The sequence below is a fragment of the Poecilia latipinna genome, unplaced genomic scaffold, assembly GCF_001443285.1.
Source record: "Poecilia latipinna isolate Pla-1442-1.1 unplaced genomic scaffold, P_latipinna-1.0 Scaffold4670, whole genome shotgun sequence".
Classification (NCBI taxonomy): domain Eukaryota; kingdom Metazoa; phylum Chordata; class Actinopteri; order Cyprinodontiformes; family Poeciliidae; genus Poecilia; species Poecilia latipinna.
The window spans coordinates 170-6,216 of NW_015117286.1; positions in this window are offsets into that span (position 1 = coordinate 170).

Sequence of the window (6,047 nt, forward strand, 5' to 3'; positions counted from 1 at the left end):
TAGAAACAAGTTGGCTAAAGTCAGACCTTGCATTGCCAATGGGTGTAGAAGCAGCAGCAGGGACAGGTGGGGGGTTCAGCTCAGACTGATCAACAGAACATTCATTTGCACTAGAAGGCATAGGCCTACCCCTTCCAAAAGACATGTAATGTTGGCCCCTCCCCAAACTTAAAGTGACCCTCTGGTCCACTTCATCACCCTTAGAAGGTACCTCAGTGTCAGACATTTCATCAAACAGTAACAGAGAGACACCATTAAAAAGGACAATGCAGCAGTCAGCAAAAAAAAAAAAACAACTTATCTACAGGCAAAGGGTAATAAACAGACTGGTTTCCCGTCTTCAATTTTTTTTTTATTCGTACGATTATGTACTGTTTTAAAATTATTTTTATTATCCCAAAACAAGAAAAAAACGTTCACAAAATTAAAAATATGTCGATTTTCACTTACTTCCCTTGTATAAAGCAGGGTACACAAAACAGAGCAACAGAAACTTGACTTTGTTGCCAGGATACAGTAAACCAACGCCTGCCAGTCAAAGCGCAGGACAAAGGCGCGCGGTGCAGCGAAGGCGGAGTCCAGATCTCAAAGGCGGGAAAGGCGCAGCGGAGCAGCAGCTTCAGCAGCGGAGATTCGACGGTAAAGCAGGTCAAACGGCACCAAGTGTAACCGGATCCTTTTCTGCATTGTGCTGGTTATCGAGTGAACAGGCCGTGGCGCATTTATCTTCTAAAAGGATGATTCTCGGTTTATTTCTGACGAGAATACAAAGACAAAATAACCGTGTTAAAGGCTGCCTGCTCCAAGTCCTACACAAAACAAAAGTATAAAACAAAAATTTACTTAATAGATCTATAAATAAACTGAAGGTATTTAGATGGAAAAATAAACAGCACACACCTCTCCCGCAGGACAACATGAAAAAAGGGGAGGGGCTAAGGGGCACAAACAATTTAAAGACAATACCACAGAAAAAGAAATAAAAAGGAGGGGCTTCCCATCTTAAAGTAACACGGCTAAAACAAAGACAGGTGTTTCAGTAAAATAAGGAACAAGACAAATAACCAAAAAAAAGACATTTTTTGTAATTATAACAAAAGAGAATTACAACCAGGCTGCATAAGCCTGGATTCATTGGTGGCACTTTCAGAATCTCAATTCGAGTGAAGATTTTAACCTGTTTCTGATGTAAAAGTATACAAGACAATAGAGCTTCAGAGCGTGACGTCACTGCTGCAGTTGGAGGGGTGTCAGCGCCATCTTTGTTGCCACCGACAAAAATGACTCTCTCACAGATATTTTAGCTATGGGACGAACTTGCTGCGTTATTGGGTGTAATGTCCGATCACACCACTGAAATGGTAAAAAGATGGAAAACGGACTTTCGTTTCACTATTTTCCTGCTTGGAAACAACGAGAAGAGGCTAAGCTATTGGAGCTAACTAAAAGAAGACGAATGTCCTGGGTGTCCGCGGTTGAGACGTCCTGATATCATCTTCTCCAAAATCTCCAGATACCTACAAGTTTGCTCCAGACATTTCCATTCTGGTGAGTGTCTAAATTCGCTTTGTTAGTGTTGTGTCATAATTTGTTTTGCTATTACTTTGTCCGAGTGTTCTCATGATCAGTTTCTGTTGTTCATTTAAGTGGGTCAACCTTGTTTAGGTCGGTAATACAATGAAAACACCGGTGTTCTGACTAGTTAGTTTTGGTCTGTGGGCTGCAAACATGGCGCCAAGCGACGTAAACGTCACACGCTGTGACGTCAGCTCCAAAGCTCTATTGTTTTTTCAGCGATGTCTCATACACATGGTTGAGAATTAGGGTCACTTGATAAAAATAATAAATATGTTTAGTTAAATTACGAGAAAAAACAATAATGAAGAAATGACACTGCCACATAGATCTGCGGTAGCCATGTCTTCTGTAAATGATCTAGGAAATAAAGTGTAACATTACAGAAACAGTTTAAAATATTTCGCTATAGTTTCTGTGGATATCTGTTTGAAATATCACAGTATGACGAATATGTGAAAAACTACACAGCCAGTCGATCTTTTTAAACATTTAATTTTTAATCCCAAGACTCTTTAACATTTATGTCGGCTTTCAGGGATTAATCTTTGCTTTGAGATCTGGTCATGCCACATCGAGATCTATTTCAATTTTCCTTTGCAGATGAACTTAAAAAAAAAAAGGCAACATACCATATTAGACTAATAAAAGTCTTTCTAATTAGTTATTCCCGAGATCTTAATGGTTGTTTTACAGAATCAGATAGTATTTCTGCAAAGATTTGTAGTTCTTTAAGCTTATTGCATTGTGTACTTCCTGGTTCGGTAAATGGGTCCTAAAAAGCCACGCCCACAGAAATATCAGTCTTTTCCAGCTGCCACCAGCTAGCACCACCAGTTGATTTAGCCACCAGTTGATCCATAACACCGGATCACACAGTCTAACCAAAGGTTAGTGACGAAGCTGAAGTTGGTTTCTAATTCCAGCTTCCGATTCGGGAAATGGCTAATGGGCGATTCCACCTAATTTTTCACTACTATCCGTATCTTTAATTTACTCTTGTTAAAAAATTACAACACCTAGAGACTTCAGACCTGGACTGGATTATCCTGCTCTGATAACTTTTTCTGCTTGTGTTTCTGTCCTGGTGAAGCCACTAAAGGAGTCATTTCTGCCATGTTCTAACATGGAAAACACTTTTTAATTGGTGATTCTGTGTTTCCTTTTTGTTTGTCTGTCTTCTTAAGCTCCCCATGGGTCATGCTAGATGGTTGCTAATTTCATCCATAAAATCTTTGAAGAATCTGTCTTCAGATATTTCTGGGCCCAGTCCAGACACTGGTGGTCGTGTTTCAGCCTTCCTGAAATCGACCATGTCTCTGAGTTCTGAACATCTTCTAGTTACTCCAGGTTGGTTAAAGTTATCGGATTCAGTTTTTCTTCATGCTTGATTCTCCTCAAAGCATTGGTAGTTAATTTGTCTTTTTTTCCCCTCAACTCGTTTCCTTTGACCATGTTGGCTATTTACAACAAAACATTTGATTGTTTTTTGTGATCATGCTCCAATAATAGCAATTTCAAGAAGTGATGCATCCTTCTGAGACACTTTAGGCTACTTTTGGCTTTCAAAGTAAGATAAATTTATTTTTGGCCCATTATGCCTAAAGAAGCTGCTTAATATTCATGCACACCTTGACATAGTGTTTTGACCTCCTTAGGCCTCACTCCTACTGACTACACAGATACACATCACTTGTTATGATTAAAGCCAAGTTTATCCAACTTGGAGTTAGAAAATATTCATAAAAAATGTCTAATGATCAAAATACTCACTTGCCAAATAATTGTGCAAACAGTGTAGTTAAAAGCCTTTGGCCATTCTGATTCCAGAACTCTGCATTGACAAATTTACACTGCTTATCTTCCCTTTAGCTAGTATTTATGTCTATCTCCCCTTCTTGCAATCTTGTCTAGTGTTGAGAAAATAAATTTAAAATAAGCTAGTTTTAAAACTTAACATGTCTTGATTCAAATGGCCTAATTGTGGTTTTGAAATTAGTAATGTATTCTGGCTCTTTGACCTTTATTTTACTTGTAGTTACAGCAGATGGTTTGCTAGGATCGTTTGAACTGCCTTTTGTCTGTGTGAAAACAATACAGTAGAAGTTGTAGCTTTTCACACTCATCTGTGAAAGGCCGTAAACACGGCAGGGGTTTTCTGGCTTGAGAGAGGGTCAGAGATAGCTCCTGGTTGGATGAGCAAAGATACGCCTTATTTGAATAAATTAAAGAAAAGAAGATAAAACTTTCTACACAGAAGTAACAAATCAGATTTTGCGCTTGCAACTTCTCCAAAGACATCTTTGCTTTTTGTTTGTCGTTTCCATCTTTTGTCTTTTTCTCTCTCAGGTAAATTCATGTGTTGTTTGTGCTCTGAGGTTTCTGATGTTTTGTGATGTGTTGGTCTGGTCATAGTATGCATCTGTCTTGAATAAATGCTGATTATTGTGACGCTGTTATCTCTGTGTGATCTCAGTCTTTGCGCACAGCATTTTTCTGAACCCGGGCATAGAGAGGATTTAACGAGTCAAAAGGTTTTTAAAGTTCAAGAATTTTTCCTCTCTTAACACTAGCTAAACCAAACTCTCCTGAGGGAGATCAGTTTTTACTGTAAATGTAATCCATAAAGAAGATCAGCACTCGTCTCTCAGCTTGAGTCTAAATTCTTGCCATCAGTCAGTGCATAGAAGTTAATCTCCCACTAATCCTCATTGTTCCTGTCTGTTCTGTTCATTTTAAAAACAAGGGCAAATAGATCATGTAACTCTGTGATGGCATATAAGCCTTCTACTGTGCTATCGCTGCACAGTTATTCCCATATCCTGTCCTACTTTAGCAATAAAACAATCAGGTAAACTCTCATCATTAGCAAAACGTATGCTAATGAGTGCATAGAAAAGGAAAAGGAAATTATTCAGTCAAATAAAAACTAACTCTAAATGAAGCCGATCAGCCATGAAGAACAAAAATAATTAGTAGAAAAATAATGGGAAATTTAACTACCAACTTAGAGTAAAATTTTTAAGATTTTGACAGGCGGAAAACACCTTAAAATTTTCAACAAATCAAACATGTTATCTAGTTTATATTTGACTGGCTTTCAGGTTTTTTGGGAGTATTTTTGATAACAAAGTCTAAATTGAATTAATTATGTTGATGAGCCAAGGTGAGCAAAGCACCTGCTGAATAACTCCAGATTGGCTATCAGAGCTAACTGTACACATAAAAAGACATGATTAATAAAATAATCTCCAGTAAAAGTATTCATATCTTTAAAACATTTTACATGTTGTCACATTACAACCACAATTTATTATTTAGAATTTAATTTCATAGACCAATGCAGAAAACGATGCATGATGTACTTTTTTATATAAATAAAATAAATGTATGTTGTGCATACTTACAATGCCTGTAAAACATTCTCAACACTTTGGATCTCTTACACTTTTTTGGAAAATAAAGTGCACCAAAAACTACTTTTTATGTTAAAGTGAAAACTGATGACAATCAAAAATAATTCAGATTTGATTGAATTATGAAAAATGATGAAACTAGGGTTCAATCCTGGAAGAAGACCTGTCACACTTGCAAAAGACTCTACACTGGTTCAAAGATCCACATTCTATCAGAACAAAGAGACATTACAGCTAAAGCTACAACAGAATGCTTTAGATCAGTAAATCTCCATCTGTAGTACAAACAACTTCATTTACTTAATACAACATCCCCCAAACAAAAAAACAAACAAACATTTATTTTACAGAATTGTAACTAAATCATAATTTGGAAAGCTTCAGTCAAACTCCAGAACTAGGTCCAATTGAAAAGTAAACAGGCTTTTTATTTAATATATTTACATAAACAAACATTCATGAAATAGCCCTGTTTATTAAAACAAAATAAATAATACTGATGTAAAGAGTGACATATAGAAAATGCTGTTATTTTTGCTGAAATTTGCATAAGCATTTGCTCATACTTTGCAGAAATCAAAGAATCTAATCCTTCCAATCTCTGATGTCTACTTATCTAAATCAGGGGTCCCCAAACTACGACCCGCGGGCCGGATCTGGCCCGCCTCCTCATTTGGTCCGGCCCCCTGAACAATACCAGAGAGCATTCAGTGTTTTTTTTTTTCATATATATGTGGATTTTTCTTCAACCACCAGGGGGGCTCTTGAGCAGATATGAAACTTAGTTTCCCTCAATGGAACATATACTAGTCAGTACCAGTCACCGTTTCGCTCACGGTTTTTTTCCATTTGCATTCTGGGTAAAAATCTATCTACAAACGCTAATATGTCGTCGGCAGTAATCCAGCCCAGTTAGTTCAGTTAATGTTCTCAGTTTCAGTTTATTTCGTTAGTTTTTGTTAACTATAATGCTTGGTCTCGCCCAGGGGTGAAAGTAGGGGGCTACGGTCAGGTACTGCGTACCCCTAAAAGATTTAGCGGGGGTACGCAGTACCT